The sequence below is a fragment of the Phocoena sinus genome, chromosome 13 (genome assembly GCF_008692025.1).
Source record: "Phocoena sinus isolate mPhoSin1 chromosome 13, mPhoSin1.pri, whole genome shotgun sequence".
In the NCBI taxonomy this organism is placed as follows: domain Eukaryota; kingdom Metazoa; phylum Chordata; class Mammalia; order Artiodactyla; family Phocoenidae; genus Phocoena; species Phocoena sinus.
In genome coordinates this window covers 30,158,524-30,180,114 of record NC_045775.1, presented here as the reverse complement: position 1 = coordinate 30,180,114, position 21,591 = coordinate 30,158,524, and the positions used below count along the sequence as shown (strand labels likewise).

The 21,591-nt window shown below is 40.1% G+C and overlaps 1 long non-coding RNA gene across 2 annotated transcripts in view; it reads right to left on the bottom strand.

Annotated features, from left to right (window-relative positions):
• Positions 1-1,076: 1,076 nt before the first annotated feature.
• Positions 1,077-21,591, bottom strand: part of LOC116763897 — a 28,334-nt gene continuing 7,819 nt past the window's right edge. For both annotated transcript variants that reach the window (XR_004352669.1, XR_004352670.1), the window contains 2 exons: positions 2,732-3,484; positions 1,077-1,168 (listed from right to left, as the gene is read on the bottom strand). This is a non-coding gene — a long non-coding RNA (uncharacterized LOC116763897). The remainder of the gene's footprint in view (positions 1,169-2,731; positions 3,485-21,591) is intronic.

The following is a 21,591-nucleotide window of genomic DNA, read 5'->3' as shown; positions in this document are numbered from 1 at the left end:
GCAATTCAAAGAGTTTACTAATGAATAATACACCAAATGATCAAATACATATTATGTGCTTTATAAATATTAATCGATGAGGCTACTTTATAGTATCCACTAATGAAGAAATAAATTCTGATCATTCAATTATGATAATCTCAATGACCGAACAAAATGGATGGCATCTAAAAAAAGGGGGGAGTTTCTTCAGAGAGCACAATTTTGTTTTAAAGAATATTTATTTAACATATAGGTAGCACTGACATCCTGGCACCTTCACAAATACTGACTCATCCAGTCTTCATAATAATTTGATGACATAAATCACCATTATGATTCCCTTTTTACAGATGAAGAGACCAGGTTTAAATAATTTGCCTCAGGTCACAGCAAAAGGCTGTCACAAATCTCCAAGAAGCACTAAGTAGCTGAGATTTATAGAAAATGTTTAAGTCAACTGTGTTTACAGTAAGAACACAATAGGTCTTGAATCTATTGGAGAAGATGGTTTACAGATTACATAGAAAAACTATTACTTCATTCCAGTGTGGCTTTATCTTTGCCACCTGAAAAGGATAGAACTAACATCAGTCATCAGTAGGGAATCAAAGACCTACATGTAAAGTAAGCTGGAAAGGAAGCACCTAATGCTATATGAATTTAGGTCTCTGCACACAAAGTAACTACACTTCAGCAGACTAAAGTAGCATGCAGTTATGATTATGATAAACTTTGAGCAATCACGAAGAGCAAGACATGAAGAATAAAACTGGACGTAAGTAGATTTCCCGGTTTTCAAAAATGAAGAAAAAGTTCTATTGCATGTAACCCTGGCAAAATGTTAGCAGGGATTAGTAAACAGAAGTTCGTGAGCACTTGGAAAGGACACAGTGATTGCCAGAAGTCAGCATGAGTTTACTAAGGAAAAGACATGGCAAACTAACCTCATTCCTGTTAGGATCAGGGAAAAGAGGTAGCAGGTCTTCGGCATCCATGATTACTATTCATGTCTCTTTGACAGAGACAGGAATGGCTCAACAAAGAAGAGTGATTAATTTAAGGGCATGTCTTGAGCGAACAACAAGGAAACTTACCTGTGTTCCTGATTGGAAGACCAAGATTTCTAAACCGGGTCGGATTGCTTGAAAATTTCCTCCCCCACATGCAAGCCTCCAAACAGCCAAACCTGACATTGTAGCCAACAAAAGAAAAAAAGAAAAAAAATTCAAGATTAGGTGGGTGAGGAGAGGGACAAAAGATAATATATGGTATAGTCAGCACAAGGAAAGCTATAGGCTCCAAACACAGCTCAAGAATCTGTGGACCAACTGAGAGGGTGATATTCTGTAAAACGAAAGCTAGTAAAATCAACTTAGTAAGTGACAGCGGTCATCTACAAAAGAACTTCATCCAAATCTGTTTGCAAATGTGTTTCTCAAAACTCTAAAAAGATTCCCAAACCTAAGAGGCCAAAATGTCTCAAGCATAATCAAGATTACCTGCTGATATCACTAATGGAAAGAAAGAGGTAATCAAATTGAATTTATTGTCATCTGACTGAGGAAATTATGAGTTAATGGAAGGGTGTTAAGCCACCTGGCATCAAGCGAAAGCAGAGCCAAAGAACAAGAATTTGGCTGGGTTTATCCAACATGATCCAAAATACAGTGATGGCTCTGATGGCAATTTTTGGTTAATATTTTGATGAGCCTCCCTCTAGTCTTTTTGTAAAGCATACTGAAGGAATTACATACATTTATCTTTCAGCCTAGCATAATAACATTTCCCCATATTATTAAACACTGCTCAGAAACAGAATCTTAATGGCATCACAATATTCCTTAATATGGAGATAATATAATTTACTTAACTACTGCCTTATTTCTTAGTTTAAAATTTTTTTTCATGATTTTCAATATTTTGCAAAACTGAAAAATCTTCGTTCTGCTTTGAATTATTTTCTCAAGACAGATTCTGGAAATAGAATGACAGGGCCAAAGAATATTAACATTTAAAAGCTCTTGACACATATTCCTAAATTGCTTTCCTCTGCTCTCTCATCAATATTAGTCTTCAAAACAATTAAATCTTTAATAGTTTAGAAGGTGAAATTACACCTCATTTTAATTCACATTTCTTAATGAAGCTGAACGTTTTCCCATATGTTTATTTGCCATTTGATTTCCCTCTTTTGTGAATTGTGTGTTCATGCCTTCTGTCCCACTAGTTTTAGTAATTTTTCTTATGATTTTGAAAGAGCTCTATTTGGTAAAGAAATTAAGCTTTTCTTTGTCATATATTGCCAATTTTTTTTACCAGTTTTTAATTTCCTTTTAATATTATTTCTTAATGTTTTACATCTCTGAATAATCAAAATATTTTTCTTTCGCTCTGGTATTTCTTCTATCACTTTTTAATTTAAAAGCCTTCTTCACACTTAGATTTAAAATATTCTATTTGAATCGAGATTTCATTATGGTTTTATTAATAACGCTTAACACAGGATATAGTTTGAAGTATGACCTGAAATATGGATGGATAATTAAGAGGGAACTCGAAACCTGGAGCTTCTGGCTGAAGAGCAAAGGGTTCATACCCCACATGGGACACCCAACTATGAAGACCTGCACCTGGAGACTAGACCCCAAAACCTCTAGCTTTGAAGACCAACATGGCCCACACCCACGAGAACCCGCGAGGCTGGGACAAATGAGAAACAACTCTGAACAGGGCTGGCGCTTTAACTCACCCACTCACTCCAGGGCCTTCCGCTGACGCAGTCCCTTGAAAAGTGCCTAGACTTTCTGTGAAAGAAAGTCATTTGCTAATTTTAAAGCAGTGGTCTGAAGGGCAGCAGCCAGCTGGGCTGCTCTCCGGGGCCGGAGGCTGGTGGGCGCCATCTTCCCGCCCTCCAGTAGCGCTGCTCCAGAGCCTGCAGGCACCATCTTTTTTTTTTTTTCTTTTCTCAGAGGGTAACATCTTTGAGCTCTCCTCTTTTGCGCACAGTGTGCCAATATCTCCCGGAAGGGAGCTTCTACACATGTCTTCTGGGTGGCCCAGTTCGTACATCTCCTGACCCCGTCTTTGCAACCGCTGCCCAGGAGACGCCCCTTGAACTCCGGGCTCTGGTGGGCAGGAGTCCTGCACTCCTGGCTCCCACAGAACTGGAAGCACGGGAGACGGATCTTGGCAGCCGCCCCTCGCCCTCAGGGCACAGCCAGACAGCAACTGAAACACATCCCCATCTTTCAGAGAAAGAGGCCTATTTGTCCTGGGGCCTCGGCCGGAGAGGCCACTGAGCTCTGGCGTCGGTGCGGAGGCTTCCGAGGAGCGCGCTCTCAGGGTTCTAGGAGCCGCCATCTTTGCTCTCGCGCTGCGCGCCCAGAGCCCGCGATAACTCGCACGCGGGAGCCTTGATGCTCTTCTGAGGCCCGATTCTTACCCCTGTGCACAAGCGTCAGCTCCTGATGGCTTGGCTCTGAGGTCTTCTGCATGTTGTTGACTGAAAAAAAATGCACAACCTAAAAGTTGAGAATTTTGTTTCATTTGGCGGACTTTCTGAAGACTTAGCCTGGGAGGCAGCCTCGCAGGTTGCTCTCACCCACTGCTCTGAAGAGGTAAGGGAGGAGCTGGGATATATTGGGGTTTTTGCAACAAAGACCAGGTAGTCTGAACATCGAAAGATTACTGTTAATTAAAGAAAACCAGATATCTCAGATTAATGATTTTAGTGCTTTTTCTCTATGGGAAGATACAAGAATATGGGAAGATACAAGATGGGAAGATGAAAGAGTCTGGGTTCATTGAAATCATTCCTTTGATGTGCACCTTAACTATCTAGGGCAAGTACCCTGGTCTTTCCCATCCTGAGGCCCTCAGGGTGCACTACTGGAGGCGACTGCAGTGGCTGAGGGCTTGGTGGCAGGCAGCCTGTTGGTCTCCATCCTGAGTCCCCTCAGGGCTCACCATCCGGTGGCTGCAGTGGCTCAGGGCTTAGTGGCCGCAGCATCCTTTGTTTGCTGACTTGGCAAGTGGCATTCTTTGTCCACAGTGGGTCTCACAGCACTGTGCATATGTGCACTCTTTAAAAGCTCTTGCCTGAGGCTCAGGCTTTCTGTCAGCCCAAATCCAGGTGTGGACTGAAATCCTCCCCTTTGGGACACTGCCAGGTCTCGGCACAGCCTCAACGCCTGGGAGCCATTAAAAATAAAATTGGCAGCTGGGACAGTCACAAAGGTTTGAGAGACACCAAGAGCTACAAGGGCAGGATTGAATGGTAAGGTTCATCCACGTGACGAACCACCTCTCCTTTAAGACTGCGAGAGGTGGCTGTTTCATCTAATGCACAGAAACCGACACAAAGCGGCAGGCAAAATGAAACAGAAGACTATGTTCCAAATGAAAGAGCAAAATAAAAACCTGGGGTGGGGGGCGGGAAATGTTAATGAAACAGAGATAAGTAATTTACCTGATAAAAAGTTCTAAACTAATTTACATTCTCAGATGAGAAGACAGAGACTGTGTCAAATTCAAGTGAAGATTCACTGTCTTCCATAGCATTGATGGCTTTATTCAAAAGATCAAAGGTATGTTTTCAAAACTTTAAAAAAAATGGTTCTGAAGAACCTAGGGGCAGGACAGGAATAAAGACGCAGACGTAGAGAATGGACTTGAGGACACGGCTGGGGGTGGGGAGGGTAAGCTGGGATGAAGTGAGAGAGCAGCATGGACATATATACACTACCAAACATAAAATAGATAGCTAGTGGGAAGCAGCCGCATGGCACAGGGAGATCAGCTCAGTGCTTTGTGACCACCTAGAGGGGTGGGATAGGGAGGGTGGGAGGGAGGCTCAAGAGGGAGGGGATATGGGGATATATATACATACAGCTGATTCACTTTGTTATACAGCAGAAACTAACACAACATTGTAAAGCAATTATACTCCAATAAAGATGTTTTTTAAAAAAAGGATCTGAATTCGTTTTTTCCACTTTCTTGTATTGCTAATTAGGTGTGTGGAACTAAAATTTACTGAATAAATCTTCCCTACTGTTAAGTCATATGGACCCTGCTCAGGCCCTACCCTGGCAGAGGCTCTGTGCCTCGGTGGCGGAGTGTTCTTTTTTCATTCGGGTTCAAGCAGGCAAATAAAGAAACTGAAGCTGAGATTGACACAGCACAAGCTTTATTCAGTGGCCAAAGAATGGAGAAGCGGGAACTAACTTCACAGATCAACTTCTCGCCCACCTGGCGTGAGGGATTTAATTTTAAAGAGTGAGGACAAAGTGGGGAGGAATGAGGCTAATGCTGGGGAGGCATACGCATTAGTCTACCGGGGACGGGACAGGGCTTTTTTCGAGGGAGTGGCGGGCGCTCCTCTTTTTATTCTTTTTGATCCTTAACATCTGGTCATGGCTGCAGGTAGGTGTGTCCTTTAATACGCTAATGTAGTAAAATCAACGTATAATGAGACTCGAGGTCTGCTGGAGGTCAGATTACTCGCCATCTTGGTCCCAGATGATTCCATCTGGGTTTTTGTTTGTTTGTAGCTTCCTGTCTTAACTCTGGACCCCTTACCATAAAGATTTATGTTAACTCTTGCTAAAGGTGGAGGTTGGAGGGTTTTGAGCAAAGACCTGGAGCAGCTCTGACAACACTACCTTTCTTATTTATGATGCTTCCTTTATATTAAATTATTTTATGCAACAAAGTCTATTTGGGGCTAGCTACTCTTTTCCATCAAGCTATCAACCTATTTAATACCAGTATTACAGTTTTAATTATTATAGCATTTTAATAAAATATAAGTATGGCTATAATCTCTCCACTTTCAAAAATTTTGTCTATTTTCTTCAGTTTGTTCCTTTAATTAACCTTTGAAATAACTTCTTCAGGTTCAAAAAAATCCCAATGAAATTTTAACCGTAATCTGTTTCATAAAGGGTCATCACTGAAACACCAGTATTCCATGACTAATACATAGAAATATAGCAATAATACTCAGTGCTCTTCCTGAAACCATCAAATAACCGTGGTTTTGAGCTTTTGCTGGATAAAAACTTTTGATTATGAATGTTTCATAAATGCCTTGATGTTGTTAAAATGGTGCCCTAAAAAGTAGATATAAGTGTTCTTTCTAAAACCGTATCTTGCCTATTAAAATAAACACATAAACATTCTAGCATCAAAATATTGTCTTTTTAGGGGCTTCCCTGGTGGCGCAGTGGTTGGGAGTCCGCCTGCCAGTGCGGGGGACGCGGGTTCGTGCCCCGGTCCGGGAGGGTCCCGCATGTCGCAGAGCGGCTGGGCCTGTGGGCCATGGCCGCTGGGCCTGCGCGTCCGGAGCCTGTGCTCCGCAACGGGAGAGGCCGCAGCGGTGAGAGGCCCGCGTACCGCAAAAAAAAAAAAAAAAAAAAAAAATTGTCTTTTTACAAAGTAACAAAGGATTGCATATATTGTGTTTTTTAACTGAAAAGCTGAGAATCAGAACCTAGATCAGTGTTGATCCCACCAATATTCTGAATCCCCATAAGTATTGACTAAAGCGGTTACCTATACTGTGTCAGTTTCTTGAGTAGAAGAACCAAAAGATTGAAAGGAATATTGAATGTCAACTCATGGTTTACAACTATTGTTGAAGCCCCTTGACAATATCCCTACCAAGTAGTATTCAAATTATGCTTAAATATTTTCAATAATAGGGAGCTCACTACCGCCTGAGGTAGTCAGTTTCACCTTTAGAAAGCTCTGATTTTTCAGGAGTTATTACATAGAATGACATTAATCTCCCTGTAACATCCCAGGGGCAGAAGTCTTAATCTCTATGCTACCTGAAAATCCATATATTTAAAAACAGTTATCATATAACCCTTGAATCTTTTCTTCTCCAGGCTAAGCATATTCAGTACTCCCCCCAAATGTCTCATCAATAAAGATGCCTCTAATCTCCTTACCATCAATTTATCTGGCAATCCCAAATAGTTTCTCTAATTTGAATGTGGCAGGAGAATAGAGGGTGGGGGAGTCTTGATTTTCAGAATTGCCCTTAAAATGCAGTACCAGAACTGACCACAAGAAAGCAGTTAAATTAGAGAGGCCCTTCTACTTAACTCAAAGATTCACTAAAATAAAACAGTGCAAAAAATGTTAAATTGGACTGTTTGTTGTTATGGCTGTGGAGTTGGTGACTAGAACTCAGATTCAGAAACAAGAAGCTTCAAGTGTCCCACATTCTAGAGTTACCAAAAATAAGTGTCTGACACCAAGCCTGCCTCAACCTTTGGGGAATACAACCAAATGGGCTGCGAAAGAGTTAAAAGCTCAAGCAAGAGCTGGATCTCCCTCATGAAGAAATTGTGATTGCGGGGGCCATGGTCCTCTCTGAGGAAACAATACACGGTCCCCACCAAAAAAACAGCTTGTGGAATACCTTGCACTTATACCTGGCAAAACCAACAGGGAGGAGGTCCTATGACCAATGAAGAGGCATCCTTACTAGGCAGGAAAAAAGACATTTCCCCTTCTTTCTATTCTTCTCCCTTCACCTAATACCTGAGCTTTTGTAGCCTAGAAAAGGGATACAGAGGTCTCCCTCTGTCCCTAATACAGACCACGCTACCTGTCACCCTCCCATCTGGTGCTGGAGCGTGAGGAGGAATGAATGAGCAGACCACACCCCATTCCCACACCAGCCTTTGGAACCATAGGTGAAGCCTGCACTGGGGGAGGTTAAGAAGGGGAGATTTAGACAGAACTGAGGTTGAAGATTTTAATTGCAAAAGAAGACTGGAAAGTTATAGAATCTGCCTAGGATATCATCAAGTGATGGGGAAAGAGGTTTGGTGGAGCATAGATGAGGTCGATGATAGAACAAAACAAAACCAACCTGTATTTATACCCTAAAAGGGACAGGGCTGGGGGGGGGAACAATTTCTCAATAAGCCAGTTATAAAGCCACATCTTCCTATTTTGCTTTGATATTTTGAGGGCAATATAGGAAAATACTAAGAATGATTAGGACTATTTTCAAATGGTTACAAGAAATTCATTTTCCCCTATACAATCCTTGAAATTAACTAGATTTCTATTGTGTTCCAAGATACCATTTAACCAGGCCCCAACCAAACACCTGAAGTTTGAAATGGCATCTGTAAAGTTCCTTAAGCCAACTATGCAGAGTTGCTTTGCTGCCAAAAACACTCACTTTAATTAACAAGAAGCAGAGTAGAGCAAACTCTTTTTACATATCAAACAACTTTGGGTTCTCCCAGTAGCAGTTGTTAACATATTGATAAAGAGTTCTGATTGTTTAATCTGAATACTAAATATTCCATGATTCACCAGTGCTAACTTCCATATACCATGCCATTTTACACCTTCAGGCCTTTGCCCCAGCTGTTCCCTTTGCCTAAAAAGCCTTTGCCCTGGCCTTCCGTGAGGAGCTCTCCTAGTCTTCTTTTAAGACTACTTCAAGTGAGACCTCTCTGGTATCCCTGCCTCAATCTTTCATCCTGTTCGTTCCACAGGTCCTTTCCAATGACTATTTGCTAGCACTTAACCCACTGCTGGATATCTCTCTCTCTGTTTACACAGTGAGTTCCACAAGAACAGAAGCTGTACTTTATCTCTTCTTTGTAACTCTATCATCTGGCATGATCAAAGCACAATAATTAGTACTCAATAATTTTTTTTCTAAATAAATGAAGATATCTTCCTATTTATGCATAAAACACCTAACAAACATGCGAAGGGAGAACAACTGAATGAAGTAGCATGAGTAATTATACTATGTGATTCTGTGAATTGCTAGATCTGACCAGCTATACGGGTGTGTACTTTTTGGTTACAAATTATAGAAACTCAACTCAAACTAGCTTAAGCTAAAAAAAAAAAAATTATTCACTAATTAATTGATAAAAAGGAGGAATTATTGACTCACATACCTGGGAAGGACAGTGGTGAATCTGACTTCGGGAGAATCAGAATTCACAGACTCAAGCAATCATGTCAGGTCTCTCCATCTGCCTCTCAAATTGTTTTTCTCTGCTCGGCTTTGTTCTCTGCTCTGTAAACAGGTTTCAAGGGACATAGCAACCTGCAGATTGGAAATCCCATCCTTACAGTTTATGATCTGAGAAAAGGAGAATATTCTTCTCTCTCCCAGTGTCCTTTGTAAAATCCCAGGTCAGGACTCTGCTTGGCCTGTTTAAATCACAGGCCCATCTCTGGATCACTGGGATGGAAAGTGGTCATAGCAAACAGGAAGTTAGGCCCTATTCTTAGTCAGACCTGGGTCCAAATCAAGAAGAATCACAAAGGTATGGTTGTTTTTTCTGAAGAGTGAGGGATCTGAGCTCCACATCAGGCACAGAAACGCTTAGATACTGCACAGGAGAGACAAGCCCCCAAAACACCTGACTTTGAAAACCACAGGGAATATGCCCAAGAAAATCACAGAACTGCAGGAAATGGAAAACCTGCTCTTAAAGGACCCACACACAAACTCAATTTATCCAAAAACCAGCAGAGAAACACCAGATTGAAAAACACATGAACCATAGGTGAAGGAGAACCACTTACTAATCTTAAAGCATCTGCCAGAGAGGCAGGAAGCAGTTGGGATGTTCCACAAGGACTGAGTCACTGAGGGGAGCCATTTTTGCAATCTCAGGCTACCTTGCTAATACAACACTGGCAGGTGCCATTTTGGAAATCTCCATCTAACCTGTTAGCACCAGTGGGCACACCCCGCCAACAGCCTTGCCCACCCCTGCACCTCAGCTAGGCCTCACAGCTGGTGGAGCAATAATCCCACCCACCAGTGCCCAGCAGCTGCCAGGGCTGGGCCCTACACGCATTCCAGGGGCCAGCTGCACCCACCAGCATACCACATCAGCAACCATGCCCTGCCAAAACAGGAGGGTGCACACAGCTCACAGAGGGGACATCCCTTGAGTGCATGGATCTGGCGGCCAGATATGATTGCACCTCTGAGCTCCACAGGACATCTCTTACATAAGACCACTCCTTCAAGACTGGGAGAGGTAGCTTATTTACCTAATACATAGAAACAAACACTGAGAATTAGGCAAAATGAGGAGACAGAGGGATATGTTCCAATTGAAAGAAAAAGACAAAATCTCTGAAAAAGAACTAAACAAAATGGTGATAAGCAATCTACCTGATAGAGTTCAAAGTACTGGTCATAAAAATGATCATCAAACTCAGAAGAAAAGTGGACAAACGCAGTGAGAACTTCAATAAAGAGACAGAAAATATAAGAAAATACGAAACAGAAATTATAACTGAACTGAAAAATACACCAGAGGGCTTCAACAGCAGATTGGATGAGGTAGAAGAATGAATAAGTGACCTGGAAGAGAAAGCAGTGGAACTCACCCAGTCAGAGTTAAAAAATGGAAAATGAATTTTGAAAAGTGAAGATACTTTAAAGGACATTTGGGACAACCTGAAGCAGAATAACATTCACATTATAAGGGTGCCAGAAGAAGAAAGGGAGAAAGGGACAGAAAAATTATTTGAAAAACTGTGGCTGAAAACTTCTGTAATCTGGGGAAGGAAACAGACATCCAGTTCCAGGAAGCCCAGAGAATTCCAAATAAGATAAAGCCAAAGACACACACCAAGACACATTAGAATAAAAATGGTACAAGTTAAGGAAACAACAGCTGAGAAGCTAAACAGTTCCTAATTTCCTGAACTACAGAAACTGCGTGAAATGATAAATATTTATTGCTTTTTATGAACTGTTGGTGTGAGGGAATAACCCCCTCACACCAACAGTTCATCATCTTGGCTGGTAGGCCCTCAATAAATACACGTGGAATGAATGACCAAATGAATCCCACTGCTCTGTTATCTCACCACATATATCAAAAGGCTGTTGAGAATCCACTCAAAGAACCCCACAGGCTATACCATAACCCATAACTGATCCCTGTGATTTTGATGCCTTAATAAATTTCTCATCACATATATCTATATCTATCTTTCCTTTGCAAAGTGTTTCCTTATCTTCCTCTCTAGCACATCTCTTTTTTGTATTCATATTTTGCTCATTTCCATGACACTCTGAAATGCTTTTATCTCCCAAGAACTGGCAGCTACTCTTCTCAGTTTATAGATGCCCTAATATGTGTTCTTTCTGCCTCTAGGTTATGGCTGAAAGTAAATCTTCTTTAAACAATTCTGCTGCACTAAAGCCCTTGCTGATCGTGAAACCTACATCAGTAATTGTTTCTTTTGTATTGTGCCTACTGGTCAACTTTTACTTCATAGTCTTAAATGGCTTAAAGTGGAATGAATCTGGAGGTTAAACATTCTGGGAGCTGATATGTTGAGTGACTTAACTCATGTTTCAGCAAAACATTCCATCACAGAAGAAAACTTAGGACCACTTCTGTGTTTCCTGGTTTGCTTGTCACTCATTAAATACTGGCAAGTGTCATTTCTCAAATGTGGTGCCTCTCTTTCAAAGCAAGCAGGCAAGTTTTCTCTGTGAATTAACAAGGTTGTGGCTCGGGTTTGCCTGAAACAGTTCCTATTTGCACTTACTGTCCCAGTTTAATTATTCAGAGCACTCCCAAAGTGGGCAATATGGCCACTGAATGATATAGTCACCCTACTTATGACCTCAAGTTTTAGGTAGAATAAGAATACTACTCTTGCTCACTTTTTGCCCCTTTCTTCTCATTGCATCCTATCCCACCAAACTGTCCCATTTGAAACAACAGAAGAGCTAAGTAATTGCTACTTTCAAAGTAGCCCTATGCCTTGGCATCTTATCAGTGAAGCTGGGATATGGCACAAGGTAGAACAATTTGACTTACCAGTGGGAGGGGACAATGGCAACTCAAATCAGAGCCACATTCTTACAGATCTTCAGTCATCCCTTTCCTCAGTAGCCTCGTAAGGATCCATTCAAATGTACTCTTATAACTAATGCACTAACCACTACTTACTAATTACAACTCATTCATTCATTCATTCACAAATATTTATTGAGCACTACCACGTGCCAAGCTCTGTTCTCGCCACTGGAGGTGCAGAAGTTAACACAAAATTTCTGCTCTCACATAAATTACATTTCAGTGAAGGGAGAGAGACAATAAACGAGAGATGAAGATAGTGATAACTGTTATGAAGAAAATGAAATAGACAGCTATGGCAGAAAGTGTATTGTTTAGGGTACAGCTGGATTTCAGTACCAAAGAGATCAGAAATACAGATGCTCAAAGAAAATAAAAGTATGTATATATTTTATGCTCCCAGAGGTGACCTGTCCAGCTCCATCTACAAGGGCTTCCAAGAACTAAGTTTCCTTTGATCTCCCTGTCCAGGCCCTAGGGTAGGTATCCGCATGAACATGGTTGGAGCACCTCCCCAGCACCATGTTTGCATTTCAGCCTGTGGGAAAGAAACAGAACATCCAGGGCAAGCAGCTTGTCATTAAGAAAGTTACCCAGGGCTTCCCTTCCCTGATGGCGCAGTGGTTGAGAGTCCGCCTGCTGATGCAGGGGACACGGTTTCGTGCCCTGGTCCGGGAAGATCCCACATGCCGCGGAGTGGCTGGGCGCGTGAGCCATGGCCACTGAGCCTGTGCAACCGGAGCCTGTGCTCCATAACGGGAGAGGCCACAAAAGTGAGAGGCCCATGTACCACAAAAAAAAAAAAAAGAAAGTTACCCACATGTAATATATTTTCATTCCTCTCACTTCCCATTAACCCAAACTTAGTCACATGGCCACAGTTAATTACAAGGCCAGCCGGGAAATGCAGTATCTATTTACTGCCTATCTAAAACCCAGGGAGTTCCATTATTTTAATAATAAGGGAATAAAAGGCACAAGTTGTTGTCTCTTTCATAATTGTCCTTTTGTACAGTGGACTAGACAAGACTGGTGAGGGCTTTTTTACATGGGAGTGTTTTAGATAAAGTAGTCAGGGAATGATGAGCCCCAAAAGACAACAGGAAGGCAGTCATGTAATAAACAGGGAGTTAAAAAAATCAGCAACCATGAGCTAAGACGACAACAGACATATGCATGTTTTAAACTAAAGTTTTAATTCACTTTTTAAAAAATTGTTATACTTTGTGATTATTTAGGATGATGTCACTAATAAAGCACATCTCTCCCCCTCTTCTCAATCCTGTTTACATTCCATACCAGGTTGCTTTTAATACATCTGACACATAGTCACAGTGGAGAATTTATATAGATGATTGTATGGTAGAAACTAATTTCTGAAAGTTTGATATTTCCATCTGTTTTTCCAATCCTCTCCAATTTCCAAATAGCAATTACCATCTTCTCCACACCCTTTGCCATCCCTTCCATAACCTAAGCTGCTGGGCAGCTCCATGGAGAGGCTAAGAGATTATGGAATGGGGAAATCTTGCTCCAAGGTAAATTGAGAGGAACTTCTAAATTTTAGACTCACTCATTAATCAGACGGATTGAATACAAAGCAAGACGTGTTTTGACACTGATTAAGAGGAAAGAAAATGCTTGCTGGAAAGGCATCTCATCCTTGCCTGATTCTGGTCACTTGCCAAGCATTTGATAAATTCAGGTCTAATTAAAACTGTAAGCAACACCACCCAAGGCAGACCTATCATCCATCTGGCCGATTGTTCAGGCTCAGACAGAAGCATCCAAAGATTCTGGGTGAGGGGGTTCAACCTGATTCAGTCGCAAGGAGGTAGGAACATTGCCCTAACATCCCCAACTTCCCTCTACTGGAATGGGGGCTGTGCGTCAGGATGTGCCGTCATCTTCCAAGTCTCTTGCTCCCTGTCAGTGAAATTGTCAGCCTCCAAGTCTATGAGCCTTCATTAGTTAAAAAACAGACCTAACTCCTGACAGTGACTGCAGGAACGTGTACTTCAGGATAATGAGGCTAAGATATTGGGGATAATAATGACCATAAGTACCTTTTTCCCAGGTAACTTACATACTTGGCAAACACTAGGCTTATGAAGACACGACTTTTCTTCTCCTTTAGTGAAATTATATCTATTATTGTTTCTGAATAGTTAATGCTTGTTTCTGAAGAGTAAAGTTTTTTATTGGATTGCACCTGGGTCACATGCCTTTCCTTCTTCAAGTTCCCCAGATCATCGGTTTCATTAAATATTATCTTTTCTGTGAAGTTCCCCTCACAACAGCTCCCATGCCTTGATTGAACCAAAAATCGTTTAGCCTGCACGCTGATCACAAGCTTTTCAGAGAAAACTTTTATTTAAATGCATGGTAAACATAGCATGAGTAGATGGTATATGAAAGCTGAAAAATCCTCATTGCTACCCAGAACTTCATCTTCCGATGGTCCTTCACCTCAACCACAGGTGGAGGGGGGAATGTTCTGGTTGCCGCCTCCATGTGGACATTTTTACAAACCTCAGAGCTGCTTAACTTCCCCTGACATATTCTTAGCTATGAGTTCAACTCCTGAATTTTTTTGAAATCTGTAACTTACACATCCCTAGCCTTTCAAATCCTTGAATATAAAGTGCACAAAGGAGAAGGATGCTGACTGAAACCCTGGTGCTTGGAAGTTTCAAGCAGCACTTTGCACTCACTAACAAGAAAACAGAAAAGTACCCACAATACCCTAGCCCCAGCAAAAAAGGCATATGAGTGTCCTTTGATCTAATAGGACCTTCCCGGCTGGAAGATGCTTTTGGAAAATAACTGAATTGCATTTTAATTCCAACCCTTCTCCATTTGAAAAATGGGGACTCTGAGGCCCCGGGGGATTCAGGACTTGCCCCAGGTCACTAGATCAGTGAAAGAAAAAGTAGTCATAAGACCAAGTATACAGGGCCCTTTTCTCGCCACCACAGAGTTGTTCGTTGTAAATAGTATATTTCTGTCTTGGCATTCTTGAGTCTATAGATCCCCAGCGTAAGTTTTTGGCATAATGTAGTACGGTGTTGTGATCTTCCTCCCAACTGTAACCCTTTTCCAGTACTAAAAACCATATAAGGAATTTGAATCTCTATCATAGTCTGCAATTAGCTTTGACAAAAATTGATGTCTTGCCAACCAGTATACTACATCACACCCACTGACTCCAACAAGAAGATGATTCTATTAAATACCTAGACTTAATATCTCAGCTAAAAATCGCCATCTGTTCACACTTAATTACCATATTCCCCAAACATATTTATTTAACAATTTTAAAGAAAAACTCCGCTTGTAGAGAGGGCTGAGGATTTGAATTTTCAGGCTTTCTGCTGAAGAGCTGTCAATTAAATTTAATATTATCTCAAAGCTGGCTCAAGTCCTACTGGAAATAGAAGCACACTTTTTCTTTTTCAGACAGTTCCAAAAACACATTCTTGCATTTATTTCTGAAGGAAAATTTTAAGAACAAATGGTGAAAAATAAATAAATAAACAGGATGCATTTCTTGCTCTTTCTTTCTTTTGCATTTTTCTCTTTTTATCTTTCTTAAATATACCTTTCTTGAAAAAAGGAATGAGACAGAAAAAAATTGAGCTGCCAGGTGGACCTTTTCATTAATTGGCTTAACATGCCAGCCAAGAAGCCAGCTACCTACCTTCACCTCCCGTCATTATGCCTGTATGCCTCTCAGAAGGACTCTTCTGGGTTCAGTCCCTGTATATAAGCAGTCCTTTATTCTGTGTCACTCCTGTAGAGATCTGATTCAAGGTCATTCAAAATCTCTTCTGAATGGTATAAATAACCAGAGTCTCAATAGCTCTCAACTTGGCAGATGAGGCTCTAGCTTTAATTGTATTACGTACTAGGTACTTTTGCAAAGTTAAACAGACACTAAACTTAAAGAAATTTACGGCAGAAAAAGGAATGCCCTGCTCACTCAGAATAAACTTATAAAAACTGATAGTCACAACATTCATAACCAAGACTTTTTTGGTTTAACTGTTAGTCACCTCACAAGACAAAATATCCTATCCAAAAAAGCATTCTATTTTGGGAGTTATTTTCTGGAATGAAGAAGAATGAGTTGGACTGCCTCTGGCCATCTGTGTATATTTTATCACTTTTATAGCCTTTGCTGATTGGAATGTATTGTGCTATATTGGCCTCTCTTGGGGAAAAACAGGCAATTAAGAAGCTTTCCAGAGACCCACCGTTGTATAGGAATGACTTGCAAGCAGTATTTACTCACTTGTTTAAGAAATAAATACTACTGCTTACTACATACCAATTTCTATACTAATATCTGGGAATGCAACCATGGGCCAGGTAGACAACTTTGCGGTCGTCATGGAGCTTACAGTCGAGAGACAGAGACCAAAAACACTAATTTAACTGATTGCACAAATAGAAGAAAAATTGTCTGTCAAAGAAGTCTGGCCTTTTTTTAAACAATTCTCAAAAAAATGATGAATACACTGTTTCAATGTTTAAATATTGACCTATGAAAATAAAGAAATTAAAATTTATTTAATTGCTACTGTAAGTCAAGGACTTTACATATATTGTTCATGTAATTTTGACAAAGATCTTTATAAGCAGATACAAAGGAAACGAGCTTAAAAGGTGGAAGTGTCCAGAACAAAAGCCAATAATCAGATCCACATTCATCGGATTCAAAATCTGTGCATTTACCCCCACACCTTCTGGCTCCCTTAACGAAGTCTTCTTTGGCACCTTAGTGGGAAAGTTCACATTGCTTCAGACTTCTCTTTCATCAGTTAGAAGTAGACATACACGTTTCTCTAGCTGATATCTTTACCTCTGATAAGAATAATTGTGTAAGAGTCAAAAAACAAAGTCTAAACCTTATGTAAAATCTCCAAAGAAAAGAACCTCTCCCACTTCCAATGACAACACAATCTAAGGTTTCCTAATTCCACAAGCATATTAATACTCAATAAGCTTCCACTTGCTTAGCAAGTTCTCATTGCCAGATCAAGTTCCTGTGGTAATCTGGGATTGAGATCTTATAAGAATGAAGTCCAGAATTGAAAAGTTGAATAGTTTATATATTTCAACATCCATTATTCATAAAACAATGAACTAACAACAAAAAAATCTGGCTTCCTAAGCATGTTACAGTCTGATTGCATAAGGATTGTCCTGTTCACATCCTGCAAGATAAATACAGCAAAAATTCTACGTTACATTTTGTAAGGAGAGTTTATTCTTTACCAATATTTGAGGAGATTAGCTGGAAACCGTGGCCAATCAGCAGCCCACATTCACCTACAGAATCATTTGAAAATATTTTAATTTAGAAAAAGGACACATTTTGTTTCCACATGTTCCACATAGCATCATAAGCCTACTCCAGAGCGTGCCTCCCACTGAGTAAACTAAATACTCTTGAAAAAAATTTAAATAACTACCAGAAGACTGTGAAAATATATAAATTTTTAAATTCTTAACAAAATATTGGCACATTGAGTCCAAAAATACATAAACAAATGTCAAAATACATCATGACCGTGTATGGTTTATCACAGGAAAGCAATGTTAGTTTAACATTTGAAAACCAATCAAACATAATTCATCATATTAATAGAATAAAGAAGAAAATCTATATGATCAATTCAATAGATGGAGAAAAAGCATTTGACAAAATTCAACACTCATTCATGATTTAAAAAAGAAAAAGAAAAAGAAAAACTCTCAGCAAGCTAGGAATATCAGAGAATTTTCCCAAACTGATAATGGAAATCCACGCACATCCTACAGCTAACATTATACTTAATGGGGAAAGACTGCATTGTTATCACCTGAAATTAGTAACAAAGCAAGAATACCCATTTTCATTGCTTCTATTCAACATTATACTGGGGAGGGGGAGGTCCTAAGCGATTCCAGTAATTTTTAAAAAGGTAGGCAGAGAAGGTTAAAGGAAAAAGAAATAAAAGAAATAAAGATCAGTAAGGAAGAAGTAAAATTATATTGCAGATGACAGAATTGTTCATGTAGAAACTCTCAGAGAATCTACAAAATAACTATTAGAACTAATAAATAAATTTGGCAAGATACATAACTTATTTTTAAATCATTGTATTCCAATACACAAGAAGCAAACAACTCAAAAATGAAATTTTTAAAATTTCCATTTACTGTAGTACCAAAAAGAAAATCTAGTCAAAGATGTCCACACTGAAAACTACAGAACATTGCTGAGAGAAAGTAAATAAAATCTAAATAAATGGGAAGACATACCATATTCATAGATTGAAAGACTTGATATCATTGAAATAATAATTGTCCCCAAATTGATCTGAGGTAGTTTTAGTTCAATAGCAATCAAAAGTCCAGGGGAATTCCCTGGTGGTTCAGCAGTTACGTTTCACCACTTTCACTGCCATAGGCCCAGGTTCAGTCCCTGGTCAGAGAACTAAGATCCCGCAAGCCACATGGCACGACCAAAAAAAAATAAAAATAAACTAAAAACAAAATGCAAAAGGAAACAGATGAAATTAAAAAAAATTTCTAGCAGACTTTTGTAGAAATTGACAAACTGACTTTAAAATGTATATAGAAAAGCAAAGGACCTAGACTAACCAAAACCAAAGAACTTTTTTAAAAGAAAAACAAGGTTGGAAGACTTACCCTACCTGATTTCAAAAATTTCTATAAAGCTACAGTAATCAAAGTAGTTTGGTACTGGTGAAAAGATACACATATATGGACAAGAACAGAGAACCCAGAAGTAAACCCACACATAAGGTCAAGTGATTTTTTACAAAGATACCAAGGCAATTCTTTGAAGAAAGACAAGTCTGTTTTAACAAATGATGCTGTATACACTATACAGAAAAAGAAAAAAAAACACATGGACCATTACCTCATATCCTACATAAAAATTAACTCAAAATGAATCATAGACCCAAATTTGAAACACAAAACTCTAAAAATTTTCTACTAGAAGCATAGGAGAATTGCAGTCTTGGAGTAGGCAAACGTGAGCCTGAATAGCTAGTTGATGGGGCTAGGAACCAGTCATCAATCATACCTTGTTCAAAATCCTTGATTTCTGGGTGAGTTTTCATGAGGATTTTATAGTAAAAGAGTATAACCAAGGTTCCACATTCTCTCTCTTTCTGCCCACCTCCCCTTCTTGTTTTTATAGTTGTTTCAAAGTCCTTTTATGACATTTCTGGTCTAAAATACTGGATGTAGATGTTTGCCCAGGAAATCTGTTAACTCTTTCTTTTTATAGATGGATTAAACTTTTCTATACCTTGTCCTACAACAATGTTAGTGATCTCTTCCAATTTGGAATTCCCTCCATCTGGTATATAGTTGGAACTCCATAAATGTTAATATCTTTATCTTCCTAGTTCAGGATTTAGTCTATCAATATAGTGCTAAAGTACACACAACACAGAAATCACATGGGACTATCGGGTTCAGAGATAGATTCTATAGTAGACTCATCAGGCTTGCACGGAAATACAAGTGTAGCAGATGCATCATTTTAATACTACAGCTGCTTCTGAGCCTAACTTGCTAGTAGCACTCTATTTTTATCATTCCAAAGTAGACTAGATGTTCACTTCATTGACTGTAAAGAGACAGGGGCCTAAATAAATGGCTGCCTACTTTTTTTTGTTTTTCAGTACGCAGGCCTCTCCCTGTTGTGGCCTCTCCCATTGCAGAGCACAGGCTCCGGACGCGCAGGCTCAGCGGCCATGGCTCACAGGCCCAGGCTCTCCGCAGCGTGTGGGATCTTCCCGGACCTGGGCACGAACCTGTGTCCCCTGCATCGGCAGGCGGACTCTCAACCACTGCGCCACCAGGGAAGCCTGCTGCCTACTTTTATATGCCAGTCACTGTATTAGAAGCTTCCTTTATCATTTCTATAAATCCTCATAATAAACCACTTCTGTTTTATATATAAGATAACTGAGGCTTGACTTGTTTAAGGTTGTAGATGGAGTGTGGAATAATGAAGCCAGGAATCCAATCCACACAAGATTTTGGCTAGGCAACCTATGTTGTGTACATTATATCACTTCTCAATGTTTGTGGGCTTAGAAGGGTCACTTTATAATCTATCTTTCAAATGGAGATACTTCTAAGAATGAATGTGGCAGAGGGAATTTTAATATTATTCCAGGATGAAAGGCATAAACTAGAACTCTGCTAGGCAAACTGAAGTGAGTGGTTACGCTAATCTGAATTATCAACTGTTCAAGCAATATTTCAAAGCAAAGAGATATCAAGCAAGGAGGTGAAAAGGAAGTCTGTTGTATGCTGAATGCTAGCCAAATAGACTCTCTGCAAAGGAAGATGTGACCCTGATTTTAGGGAAAAGATGTGGGGACATGACCTAGTTCCTTGCTACTCACTGTGTGATCTGCAGACTAGCAGCACCTCAGCCCTATTGAATCAGAATCTGGCTTTTAACAAGATGTCCTGCTGCTTCACATACACATTAAAGTTTGAGAACTTGCTTACCGTCTGAGTAACTTGGTAAGCTTAAAAACAAAAATTCAAGAGCCCATCACCCCAAGATCCTGATTCAGTGGAATTTGGGGTGGACCCAGGAATCTACATTTTAAAAGAGTTCTCCATGAAAGCTTTGAGAACAGGCGGGTTTGGGGCTCACAAATCTAGAGCATCCAGTGTAAAGTGCACCCAAGTTTTCATCAGAAATCATACAAAGTTAAAACAAAAGCAGCTTGAGATACTCTGAGATTCACTAGATTTAGTTTTTTATCAAGAAATTAATCTATTTTCAGCCAAAAAAATCCTTTGAGAGCTAGATTCCATAATAGGAAAGCATGTTAGCTGAGGAATTTTCAGTGAAATGAAGCAAAGCCTAATATTCCCAAAGAAGGCCTTCCAGCTCCTGGAGCAAACCCACATAGCTGTAAGTGTACCCAGACACAGACACAAACATAAAATGAGACTAAGAAGATAACCAAATGTTGCTTCCCAATACATTCACAGCACTGTGGCCATAATTACTTGGTCTTTGTGAGAACATCTGTCCCCCCAGTCTCATCCCCAGGCCCAGAGTTGTGTGCACAGTCTGTTACTGTGTCATTTCTCAGGGTACTGTCCCATAACAGAAGTGAAGCCTGAATGATTACAGACACTTTGCTGTGTTATACCTACACTTCCACCTACATTTCTTCTTGGCAATAAATTTATTAAGTGTCTAATGAGTCTTTAGTGAAGCAAAATTCAGGCATTAAGGTTCAGTGACTAGATTGAATCTAAAAACCCAGATCTTATTCTGTGATGAAAAGATATAGCATCAAATTCACAAATGATGTAGTCCAGAGTCAAGACAAAAAGTCAAGGTCATGAACAAGGTCATTTCACATTCAAACTCTGAAATAAGAACAGTCCAGAGAGGGACTTCCCTGGTGGTCCAGTGGTTAAGACTATGTGCTTCCACTGCAGAGGGCACAGGTTCGATCCCTGGCTGGGGAACTAAGATCTCGCATGCCCCAAGGCGTGTCCCTCCCCACTACAAAATAGAACAGTAGAACAGTCCAGAGAAGTAAAATCAGACAGAAGGCAAGAAGAGAGCGCTCATGACTTGGCCTTCTGAACCAGGTCCAGCAATATGTTCCTACAGATCCTTTTTTTTTTTTTTAAACATCTTTATTGGAGT